Source organism: Ranitomeya imitator, chromosome 5 (assembly GCF_032444005.1).
Source record: "Ranitomeya imitator isolate aRanImi1 chromosome 5, aRanImi1.pri, whole genome shotgun sequence".
NCBI lineage: Eukaryota > Metazoa > Chordata > Amphibia > Anura > Dendrobatidae > Ranitomeya > Ranitomeya imitator.
In genome coordinates this window covers 184441826-184455068 of record NC_091286.1, presented here as the reverse complement: position 1 = coordinate 184455068, position 13243 = coordinate 184441826, and the positions used below count along the sequence as shown (strand labels likewise).

At 41.6% G+C, this 13243-nt stretch overlaps 1 protein-coding gene across 5 annotated transcripts in view; it reads left to right on the top strand.

Moving 5' to 3' along the window:
- TIAM2 (TIAM Rac1 associated GEF 2) overlaps positions 1 to 13243 on the top strand; it is an 810124-nt gene that overhangs the window by 757861 nt on the left and 39020 nt on the right. The window lies entirely within an intron of this gene.

The following is a 13243-nucleotide window of genomic DNA, read 5'->3' as shown; positions in this document are numbered from 1 at the left end:
TGATGAGTCCAAATTTGAGATCTTTGGTTCCAGCAACCGTTTCTTTGTGCAACGCAGAAAAGGTGAATGGATGGACCCTACATGCCTGGTTCCCACCGTGAAGCATGGAGGAGAGGTGTGATGGTTTGGTGGTGCTTTGCTGGTGACACTGTTGGGGATTTATTCAAAATTGAAGGCATACTGAACCAGCATGGCTACCATAGCATCTTGCAGCAGCATGCTATTCCATCCGGTTTGCATTTAGTTGGAACATCATTTATTTTTCAACAGGACAATGATTCCAAACACACCTCCAGGCTCCGTAAGGGCTATTTGACCAAGAAGGAGAGTGATGGGGTGCTACGCTAGATGACCTGGCCTCCACAGTCACCAGACCTGAACCCAATCGAGATGGTTTGGGATGAGCTGGACCGCAGAGTGAAGGCAAAAAGGGCCAACAAGTGCTAAGCATCTCTGGGGACTCCTTCAAGATTGTTGGAAGACCATTCCCGGTGACTACCTCTTGAAGCTCATCAAGAGAATGCCAAGAGTGTGCAAAGCAGTCATCAAAGCAAAAGGTGGCTACTTTGAAGAACCTAGAATATAAGACATAATTTCAGTTGTTTCACACTGTTTTGTTAAGTATATAATTCCATATGTGTTAATTCATAGTTTTGATGCCTTCAGTGGGAATGTACAATTTTCATAGTCATGAAAATACAGAAAAATCTTTAAATGAGAAGGTGTGTCTAAACTTTGGTCTGTACTGTGTGTGTGTGTGTGTGTGTGTGTGTATATGTATATATATATATATATATATGTATATATATATATATATATATATATATATATATATATATATATATATATATATATATATATATATATATTTTGTAACTGTATTGTAGCTAGAGAACTATGAAGTTCATTGATTAGGAAATAATGACCAAAATAGAATATTATCAGAAGATACACTAAGCTACTATGAGCTCAGGTACTTTATTTTAGCGGTTTCCTAGAACTATCTTATAACTTGTCACATCATACTAAAAGAGATGTCTACTACCCCCTTCAGAGCCATTTGTATTTTAGGCTTTGACTAGAGCGGTGTTTTAAGATAATTTAAATATTCTATGATAATCTTCCTAAATATTTTTTTTTTTAAAGAGGGGAAGGGGCACAGGCCTTTTTAAATTATCCAAAATGGAGTGGAGAGCTTTTTATTTTGCAGGTCATCTGTAGTGAATAGGACGTAATGCTAAAAAACATAACCAACTTACGGTACTTTGCACATGAACGAGAAGTGCAATCAAATAGGGCATGCAAATTATCAAGGAATCTGCCCATAAGCTATGAGCTTAAAGGAAACCTGTCAGGTCCTGCATACCCCCTAACCCAGCAACATTCTCCTATGTAAGATTAACCCCTTCATGACCCCAGCTTTTTTTGGTTTTGCATTTTTCACTCCCCTCCTTCCCAGAGCCATATCTTTTTTAATCTTTCTGTCAATATGGCCGTGTGAGGGTTTATTTTTTCCAGGATGAGTTGTACTTTTGAGCAAAACCATTGGTTTTAGCATGTCATGTACTAGAAAACAAGAAATTTTTTATATATATATATATATATATTTTTTTTTTTAATAAAATCTTATTTTAGTTTTATCAAGTTGTGATTTTCTTTAAATTGATTGTCTAATTTTATACCATCGCTGTACGCACCGTAACAAACTGTATAGATGTACGGGCATGCTATACTAGACCTCATGATAAAGGGTGGGTTAAGCCCCTGAAACACGTAGATGTTTGAGTTTAAACATGTCATCAAATTGTTTTGCACATTTAATAAAATATGGCTTTCCCCTGAATCTGGACTACTATTCTCCTTTCCTGATAGTTGGCGTACAGGCGGATAAGCCTTCCATGTTCCGGATCACATTCTATATGTAGAAAGATGAGCTGGACTAACTTTCTCTTAGACCTTATCACCCTGGTTGCAACATATAGATATTGAGACACTACATCAATCAATGAGAAGTGATATGAAAACATGGCGCCACAGAGCTGGACGCTGCAGAAAAAGCAACCGGAGGCACGTACACAGAGAAGACAGTCCACATAATATACTAATCACATACTGCCTATCATAATAAAAGCCAAATTGCACTAAACCAGGAAAAAACCTAAAACATAACAATAATAAATACGGCTATATGTGGCAGAAACCCATTGGAGTGGGAAATCAGATTATCGGCGGTGATATCTACATGCTACAGTCCCAGGGATACTAATAAATAGTACAGAGTAGAAGTATAAGTGTACCGGGACCTAGCACTGCCTATCAATACAATAATAGTTAAATCAATGATACGACCAATAGCAAATATCACCGAATAGTACCCACCGCAATGTGGACTGAAGTTCCTGGGGACGTGCCTCCGCACTTTATTATATTAATAAAGTTTATACATTTTTTGCTAATACTTTGGCCGTGAATCATCTTTTTCCTTTGCGTAGTTGGTATGCGTTTGGTGATAGGCCGTTTAGGTCTTGGTGCTACTAGTGGTACAGATTTCTGATTTCTATTTTCGTTACCATGCTAGTTGGCTATATTGTTTGGTATCAATCAATGAGGTGGTACCTACAGTGTTCATATACGACCACATTAATCAGACTCTGTTGACCATATACAGTGTTAACAAACCAGACATAAATCATAAAAAGGGTTATATGGAAAAGGAACATTCTTGCCACTTCCATGAGTCAGGGTAATGAGGTATCTGAGTTCCCACTGCTACTTCAGTCCTTTTAACAGGCATCCAGATTCTGCCCGATCATGCCCTGGTGTTCCCTTAACTTCTGCCCCTCCTCAGCTGTCCCTGTAGATAAATATCCTACCATCTCCTAGGTGCTTCCCTACCTTTTTTGTTAAAAGCAAAACCTTTTAAAACTTAGCACTTGATAAGAGTCAGAAACCCACAATAAATAGTCATACTGAAAATAGAATTTTAAAAACACAGTAAGTAAAACGAAACACCACAGCGATTGCAGCAATACATTGCCTGACTAAGGTCGGCAGTCATCGAAGAGAAATGCACTGCCATACAAAGTACATTCAGTTACGTAGTTGTTATTTTTAGTGGATGAGGTAAATGGTAGATGGCACTTGGAGAAAATGCGTAGCAAATTCAGATACCCTTGTATACATGTAACTACATTGATTTTTCAGAAATGATGCTTAGACTATTTAATATGATTATTCTGAAGAAATGGGGAGCAAAAATACAGGACAAAATATTAAATAAACATAGGAATAAAACAATTAAGTCTGGGCTGTCTTACAATTCGCTGACCATGTTTTCACAAATACGCTCCTTTCAATAATTGGCCCATGTAAACATGTGGCCAAAAATGAGCTAAATGTTTTTGTTTCCTGATCAGGTGTAGTACAAAAGGGCTCTTACACACATCAGTGTTTTGGTACATGTACTATCCGTCTTGCTTTCAGCTTTGCTTTGGACCAAAGTCACTCTTTCTAGTCAATGCGTTGGTAAGAAAAATGAATAGCTTTTGCATGAAAACCATGTGTCACCCTTGTGATGTCTGATTTTTCACTGTGTAGGTGCTGGTTAAGCGTTTGAATTTTTTTGAGCTAGTAAAATTGCACCATTCTCTTTCTTAAAGAGAAATCTCTCTAATCCTTAAGCTTAACTATAAGTTGTTACTGGAGTGTGGGCATTGTTTAAAGGGAAGATCTCTCACCAGGATTGTGCACAGTAACCTACATACACTGTCAGGTCGGTGCTATTATACTGATAAAAATGATACCTTGGTATTATTTTACTACTGGTACAATATAATTTTGCTAGTGCCCTGGTGGTGCCATCTTGCTAGAGAAAATATATTGCCTCCTCCAAGATGGCGCCGCTGGCACCTGCACGGTAGCAGCTATCGGATCGCCGATAGTGACTAATGCACAGGTGCGACCGGCGCCATTTTCAAACTGATTTTTTTTTAACGAAATTAAGGATGACCTGAAAGAAAAGGATTACATACACATTATATATGCGATGACAATTTGGCCATTTAGTGGGTTACTAAAATTAATAAATAAAGCCCTTTCTTTCAATTAAAATTATATTTAGAGATGGAAGGACTCCTCTTTGCTTTGACCTCCACTTACAAGTGTCACTATACTTAATAAATGGAATAGTCTCTTAATATCTTTTTGGCAGAATCTCAGCAGTTGTGATTATACTCCCTAAACTTCTATACCTATTTGAAACTTTCCCTATTTGCGCTCCTTATAAGATGCTGAAAGATGATCAGTCATCTATTCTCTAATTTATTTGGGTCCACAAAAGACACAGCAATAACTTGATTTTTATGCTAACAGGTAAAATCAGGGTCAGATTGAGTGGACTGGATATTATTCGGCAACTCCTTTACGTTACATCCTAGCCTGGTCAGCTCTTAGAGCATCTTTCTAGGTGGATGGGAATAGAAATAGAAACGTTAGCCCTGATTTACCCAAAGTCATACCGTTGGGCTACTACCTCCAATAAGCTAGGCACCCCAATGTTGGGACCAATGTCTCTTACTAAGAAAACCCTCTAGGAAAAATTCTCAGTTAATGTTGGAACGCTCCACTGTGACCTCCATTTTATTTAATCCCGCACTGCCTGATAGCTTGGATGCCACCTTGATTAAACCATGGTTCAATAAGCAACTATTTTGCTTTGCAGACATACAGGTGCTTCTCACAGTTAATTTGATGATATTCTATTTCAGTTCTTCAATACAAAAAGTGAAACTCGTATTATATAGGGTCATTATTATTATTATTATTTTTATTTATACAGCACCATTAATTCCATGGTGCTGTACATGAGAAGTGGTTACATACAAATATACAAGTATATTATAGATATCGTTTACAGTAAACAAATTTACGATGACAGAACTGGTACAGAGGGGAGAGGACCCTGTCCTTGCGAACTTACATTCTACAGGATAATGGGGAAGAGACAGAAGGTCAGGGGTGCAGCAGCTCTGGTGGTGGTGAGGCAGCATAATGGTTATTGCAGGCTGTAAGCTTTCCTGAAGAGATGGGTTTTCAAGTTCCATCTGAAGGATCCGAGGATGGTGGATAATCGGACGTGTTGAGGTGTGGAATTCCAGAGGATGGGGGATATTCAGGACAAATCTTGGAGGCGGTTGTGTGAGGAATGAATAAGTGTGGAGGAGAGAAGGAGGTCTCGGGAGAATCGAAGATTACACGAGTGAAGATATTGGGAGATTAGTTCAGAGATCTACGGAGGGGACAGGTTGTGGATGGCTTTGTAGGTCAGTGTTAGTAGTTTGAACAGGATTTGTTGGGGAAATGGGAGCCAGTGGAGGGATTTGCAGAGGGGAGAAACAGGGGAGGAGAGAGGTGGATTAGTCAGGCAGCAGAGTTGAGGACAGACTGGAGTGGTGCAAGAGAGTAGGGTGTTGCAGTAATCAAGGCAGGAGATGATGAGGGCATGCACAAGAGATTTAGTAGATTGAGGGCTGAGGAAGGGACGGATTCTGGAAATATTTTTGAGTTGGAGGCGAGAGGAGGTGGCAAGAGTTTGGACATGCAGTTTGAAGGACAGGGCAGAGTCGAGAGTAACACTGAGGCAGCGGATTTCTGGTGCAGGAGAGAGAGTGATGCCATTTACCATAATAGATAGGTCGGGTAAGGGAGATACGCGAGATGGAGGAAAGATAATGAGTTCGGTTTTGTCTACATTGAGCTTTAGGAAGTGAGAGGTGAAGAAGGAGGATATGGCTGATAGATACTCCGGGATTCTGGACAGCAGAGAGGTGACATCTGGGCCAGAGAGGAAGCCATGGGACATTATGAGTTGTCCTAGGCCAAGGCTATAGATGGAAAAGAGTAGGGGCCCCAGGACAGAGCCTTGAGGGACAACAGAGAGAGGGCGGGATGAGGAGGTAATGTGGGAGAGGGAAATGCTAAATATGCAGTCGGAAAGGTATGAGGCAATCCAGGACAGGGTAAGGTCTTTGATGCCAAGGGAAGAAAAAATCTGTAGCAGTAGGCAGCAGTCGACTGTTTTGAAGGTAGAGGACAGGTCCAGAAGGAGGAGAATGGAGAACTGTCTGTTAGCTTTGGCTGTAAGTCATTAGTAATTTTGATCATAGCAGTTTCGGCGGAGTGGTGGTGGCAGAAGCCAGATTGGAGGTTGTCAAGGAGAGCGTTAAATGAGAGGTGGGAGAAACGTTGAGCATGGACATGCTGCTCAAGGAGTTTGGAAGCAAATGGGAGCAGTGATATGGGGCGATAGCTAGACGTAGCAGTTGGGTCAAGGTTAGGTTTTTTGAGGATGGGTGTGATGGTGGCATGTTTGAAGGGGGAGGGGAAGGTACCAGAAGATAGTGATAGGTTGAAGAGATGGGTTAGGGCTGGAATACATACATACTCATGTATGTTAGTGAGGTTGGGGAGCAGGTAGGAAGGGATGGGGTCAAGTGCACAGGTGGTGAGGTGTGATTTGGAAAGGAGGTGAGTAAGCTCTCCTTCAGTGATGTTGGAGAGGGAGGTTATTAGAGAAGGGCAGATGTCGGGTATTTGGAGTGGTTGGAGTGTTGAACAGTAAAGGTTTGCATTGTTTGGTCGATCTTATTTTTTAAGTAGGTGGCAAAGTCCTCAGCAGACTTTAGGGGAGTTGGAGGCGGCAGTGGTGGGCGGAGGAGAGAGTTGAATGTGCTGAACAGTTGTTTTGGGTTGAAGGATAATGAAGATACAGTGCCTTGCGAAAGTATTTGGCTCCCTGGAACTTTTCAACCTTTTCCCAAATATCATGCTTCAAACACAAAGATACCAATTGTAAATTTTTGGTGAAGAATCCACAACAAGTGGAACACAATTGTGAAGTTGAACGAAATTTATTGGTTACTATAAATTTTTGTGTAAAATCAAAAACTGAAAAGTGGGGCGTGCAATATTATTCGGCCCCTTTAATTTAATACTTTGTTGCGCCACCTTTTGCTGCGATTACAGCTGCAAATCGCCTGGGGTATGTCTCTATCAGCTTTGTACATTGAGAGACTGAAATTCTTGCCCATTTTTACTTGGCAGACAGCTCGAGCTCCGTGAGGTTTGATGGAGATCGTTTGTGAACAGCAGTTTTCAGCTCTTTCCACAGATTCCTGATTGGATTGAGGTCTGGACTTTGACTTGGCCATTCTAACACCTGGATACGTTTATTTGTGAACTATTCCATTGTAGATTTTGCTTTATGTTTGGGATCATTGTTTTGTTGGAAGACAAATCTCAATCGTAGTCTCAGGTCTTTTGCAGACTCCAACAGGTTTTCTTCAAGAATGGTCCTGTATTTGGCTCCATCCATCTTCCCATGAATTTTAACCATCTTCCCTGTCCTGCTGCAGAAAAGCAGGCCCAAACCATGAAATGCACCACCATGTTTGACATTGGGGATGGTGTGTTCAGGGTGATGAGCTGTGTTGCCTTTACGCCAAGCATATTGTTTGGCATTGTTGCCAAAAATGACGATTTTTGTTTCATCTGACCAGAGCACCTTCTTCCACATGTTTGGTGTGTCTCCCAGGTGGCTTGTTGCAAACTTTAAACAACACTCTTTATGGATATCTTTGAGAAATGGCTTTCTTCTTGCCACTCTTCCATAAAGGCCAGATTTGTACAGTGTACGACTGATTGTTGTCCTATGGACAGACTGTCCCACCTCAACTCTAGACCTCTGCAGTTCATCCAGAGTGATTATGGGCATCTTGGCTGCATCTCTGATCAGTCTTCTCCTTGTCTGAGATGAAAATTTAGAGGGACGTCCGGGTCTTGGTAGATTTGCAGTGGTATGATACTCCTTCCATTTCCATACGATTGCTTGCACATTGTTCCTTGGGATGTTTAAAGTCTTGGAAATCATTTTGTATCCAAATCCAGCTTTAAACTTCACAACAGTATCACAGACCTTACTGTTGTGTTCCTTGGTCTTCATGTTGCTCTCTGTGCTTCAAAAAGAACCCTGAGACTATCACAGAGCAGGTGCATTTATACAGAGACTTGATTACAGACAGGTGGATTATATTTAGCATCATTAGGCATTTAGGAGAACATTGGATCATTCATAGATCCATAATGAACTTCTGGAGTGAGTTTGCTGCACTGAAACTAAAGGGGCCGAAAAATATTGCACGCCCCACTTTTCAGTTTTTGAATTTCCACAAAAATGTAAAATAACCAATACATTTTGTTCAACTTCACAATTGTGTTCCACTTGTTGTTGATGCTTGTCGGAGTTTTTTGGTGAGATTGTTGTGCCAGGGTTGCCTATTGATTTGTCGCACTTTGTCATGCATGAGGGGGGTGACAGTCTATGGCTAATGTGAGGGTAGAATTATAGAAAGCGGTGTCGCTATCCGTTTCATAGAGTGAAGATATGGAGGACAGAGGTAGAAGAGAGTCTGAGAGTCTGTAAATGTCTAGGTGTGCGAGGTTTCTGTGAGGATGTGCTAGTGGCTGGACATGGGGGGCAGGTGAGGAGGACATGGATGAGAAGGTGAGTAGATGGTGGTCAGATAGGAAGAAGGGAGAGGTTGTGAGATTAGATAGGGAACAGAGGCGAGTGAAGATGAGGTCAATGTGGTTGTTCGTCTGTGTGGGTGGCTGTGGAGGACCACTGAATAAGTCCAAAGGATGAGGTAAGGGATAGGAGTTTGGAGACTGCTGGCTGTTGGGTGTCAGTAGGGATATTAAAGTCGCCCATGATGATGGTGGGAATGTCAGCAGAGATAAAGTGAAGGAGCCAGGTGGAGAATTGGTCAATGAAGGCAGTGACTGAGTCTGGTGGTCGGTATATGACAGCCATTTGGAGATTAGAGGGAGAGTAGATACGGACAGAGTGAACCTCGAAAGAAGGGAGGAAAAGGGAGGGTGGGGGTTGGATAGGGTTGAAGGAGCAGTTTCTAGACAGAAGGAAACCCACTCCTCTGCCAAGTCTGTTGCCAGAGCGAGGAGTGTGGGTAAAGTGGAGGCCACCGTAACTTAGTGCAGTAGGGGATGCCGTGTCGGGGGCGTCAGCCAGGTCTCAGTGAGGGCCAGGAAGGAAAGATCGTGGAAAGTAAAGAGATCGTGGATCATGTGGAGCTTGTTGCAGATGGAGCAGGCATTCCAAAGTGCTCCAGAGAGAGGAAGCAGGGGGATGGGGGTCAATGACACAGATTCTAAGTGTGAGGGATTGCGGTATATTCTCTTAGTGTGAGAAGTATAGGGGTGAGGATTAGTGGGATGTATGAGGCGGGGGAGACAGGATTGGGGAATATGTTGCCAGCAGTGAGCAGAAGCAGAGAAAGGGAAAGCAGGTGGGTGAAGGAGATTGATCGGTTTATATTATATTTTAGTAGGAGAGGTCTGAGGTTAAGAAGCCAATCTGCAGATGAAGCGAGGTGGGGGTAGGAGAAAGGGGGAGATGCAGGACTTTGGGGATAGCGAAGGAGAGTGAGAATTAGTAGCGCAAAAATGGTGAGGGCAAATGTGAGCATGGTTAAAGAGCAGGATAAGAGAAGAAAAGGTCAGTAAAATTAGAAAACAATGATTAGTCATACCGTCTGACCAGACATCTGATTCTGGTATATTTCTGATGTTACACTTCAAATGATGTCACATCTGACCAAGGTCATATCTGACCTGCTCCATTCAACTTATATATCCTTCAAGTGTCTGTGAAATGAAGACAGGTGAGAGAGCAGGGAGGAGGAAGGAGCAGAAGGACAGTTCACAGCAGGGAGCAATTAGCATAAATAGAACATTTGACTAACATCAAAGCTGAGGAAAGAGACCAAATCAGATGGAAGGATAGGGCTAGGTGTGAGGAGCACGGACATATCAATATGAATTCAGTGAATTTGAAGTATGATACATGGAATTAAAGTCAGGGAAAAAGCAGCAGGGTACCAGTTAGAGCAGAGGAAGAGGAGTACATGGGATTCTGGGGTGCAGTGGGTATTCTGGATTAAGAGACATACCGTCATTACCATCAGTGATCTATTTCAAGTGTTTATTTCTGTTAATGTTGATGATTATGGCTTACCGCCAAAGAAAACCCAAAAGTCATTATCTCAGTATGTTAGAGTAATTAACAAAAAACACCTGCAAAGGCTTCCTAAGCATTTAAAAATGTCCCTTAGTCTGTTTCAGTAGGCTCCACAATCATGGGGAAGACTGCTGACTTGACAGATGTCCACAAGCCAGTCATTGACACATTCCAGAAGGAGGGAAACCACAAAAGGTCATAGCTAAAAAAGCTGGCTGTTCAGAGTGCTGTATCCTAGCATATTAATGGACAGTTGAGTGGAAGGAAAAAGTGTGGTAGAAAAAGGTGCACAAGCAACCGGGATAACCACAGACTTGAAAGGATTGTTAAGAAAAGGCCATTCAAACATTTAGGGGAGATTCACAAGGAGTGGAATGGTGCTGGAGTCATTCCTTCAAGAGCCACCACACAGAAGTATCCAGGACATGGGCTACAAGTGACGCATTCTTTGTGTCAAGCTATTCATGACCAATAGACAACACCAGAAGCGTTTTACCTGGGCTAAGGAGAAAAAGAACTGGACTGTTGCTCAGTGGTCCAAGGTGTTGTTGTCAGATGAAAGTAAATTTTGCATTTCAAATGGAAATCAAGGTCCCATAGTCTGGAGGAAGAGTGGAGAGGGACACAATCCAAGCTGCTTGAGGTAACATACATAGTAACATAGTAACATAGTAAGGCCGAAAAAAGACATTTGTCCATCCAGTTCAGCCTATATTGCATCATAATAAATCCCCAGATCTACGTCCTTCTACAGAACCTAATTGTATGATACAATATTGTTCTGGTCCAGGAAGACATCCAGGCCTCTCTTGAACCCCTCGACTGAGTTCGCCATCACCACCTCCTCAGGCAAGCAATTCCAGATTCTCACTGCCCTAACAGTAAAGAATCCTCTTCTATGTTGGTGGAAAAACCTTCTCTCCTCCAGACGCAAAGAATGCCCCCTTGTGCCCGTCACCTTCCTTGGTATAAACAGATCCTCAGCGAGATATTTGTATTGTCCCCTTATATACTTATACATGGTTATTAGATCGCCCCTCAGTCGTCTTTTTTCTAGACTAAATAATCCTAATTTCGCTAATCTATCTGGGTATTGTAGTTCTCCCATCCCCTTTATTAATTTTGTTGCCCTCCTTTGTACTCTCTCTAGTTCCATTATATCCTTCCTGAGCACCGGTGCCCAAAACTGGACACAGTACTCCATGTGCGGTCTAACTAGGGATTTGTACAGAGGCAGTATAATGCTCTCATCATGTGTATCCAGACCTCTTTTAATGCACCCCATGATCCTGTTTGCCTTGGCAGCTGCTGCCTGGCACTGGCTGCTCCAGGTAAGTTTATCATTAACTAGGATCCCCAAGTCCTTCTCCCTGTCAGATTTACCCAGTGGTTTCCCATTCAGTGTGTAATGGTGACATTGATTCCTTCTTCCCATGTGTATAACCTTACATTTATCATTGTTAAACCTCATCTGCCACCTTTCAGCCCAAGTTTCCAACTTATCCAGATCCATCTGTAGCAGAATACTATCTTCTCTTGTATTAACTGCTTTACATAGTTTTGTATCATCTGCAAATATCGATATTTTACTGTGTAAACCTTCTACCAGATCATTAATGAATATGTTGAAGAGAACAGGTCCCAATACTGACCCCTGCGGTACCCCACTGGTCACAGCGACCCAGTTAGAGACTATACCATTTATAACCACCCTCTGCTTTCTATCACTAAGCCAGTTACTAACCCATTTACACACAATTTCCCCCAGACCAAGCATTCTCATTTTGTGTACCAACCTCTTGTGCGGCATGGTATCAAACGCTTTGGAAAAATCGAGATATACCACGTCCAATGACTCACCGTGGTCCAGCCTATAGCTTACCTCTTCATAAAAACTGATTAGATTGGTTTGACAGGAGCGATTTCTCATAAACCCATGCTGATATGGAGTTAAACAGTTATTCTCATTGAGATAATCCAGAATAACATCCCTCAGAAACCCTTCAAATATTTTACCAACAATAGAGGTTAGACTTACTGGCCTATAATTTCCAGGTTCACTTTTAGAGCCCTTTTTGAATATTGGCACCACATTTGCTATGCGCCAATCCTGCGGAACAGACCCTGTCGCTATAGAGTCCCTAAAAATAAGAAATAATGGTTTATCTATTACATTACTTAGTTCTCTTAGTACTCGTGGGTGTATGCCATCCGGACCCGGAGATTTATCTATTTTGATCTTATTTAGCCGGTTTCGCACCTCTTCTTGGGTTAGATTGGTGACCCTTAATATAGGGTTTTCATTGTTTCTTGGGATTTCACCTAGCATTTCATTTTCCACCGTGAATACCGTGGAGAAGAAGGTGTTTAATATGTTAGCTTTTTCCTCGTCATCTACAACCATTCTTTCCTCACTATTTTTTAAGGGGCCTACATTTTCAGTTTTTATTCTTTTACTATTGATATAGTTGAAGAACAGTTTGGGATTAGTTTTACTCTCCTTAGCAATGTGCTTCTCTGTTTCCTTTTTGGCAGCTTTAATTAGTTTTTTAGATAAAGTATTTTTCTCCCTATAGTTTTTTAGAGCTTCAATGGTGCCATCCTGCTTTAGTAGTGCAAATGCTTTCTTTTTACTGTTAATTGCCTGTCTTACTTCTTTGTTTAGCCACATTGGGTTTTTCCTATTTCTAGTCCTTTTATTCCCACAAGGTATAAACCGCATACACTGCCTATTTAGGATGTTCTTAAACATTTCCCATTTATTATCTGTATTCTTATTTCTGAGGATATTGTCCCAGTCTACCAGATTAAGGGCATCTCTAAGCTGGTCAAACTTTGCCTTCCTAAAGTTCAGTGTTTTTGTGACTCCCTGACAAGTCCCCCTAGTGAAAGACAGGTGAAACTGTACAATATTGTGGTCGCTATTTCCTAGATGCCCGACCACCTGCAGATTTGTTATTCTGTCAGGTCTATTAGATAGTATTAGGTCTAAAAGTGCTGCTCCTCTGGTTGGATTCTGCACCAATTGTGAAAGATAATTTTTCTTGGTTATTAGCAGAAACCTGTTGCCTTTATGGGTTTCACAGGTTTCTGTTTCCCAGTTAATATCCGGGTAGTTAAAGTCCCCCATAACCAGGACCTCATTATGGG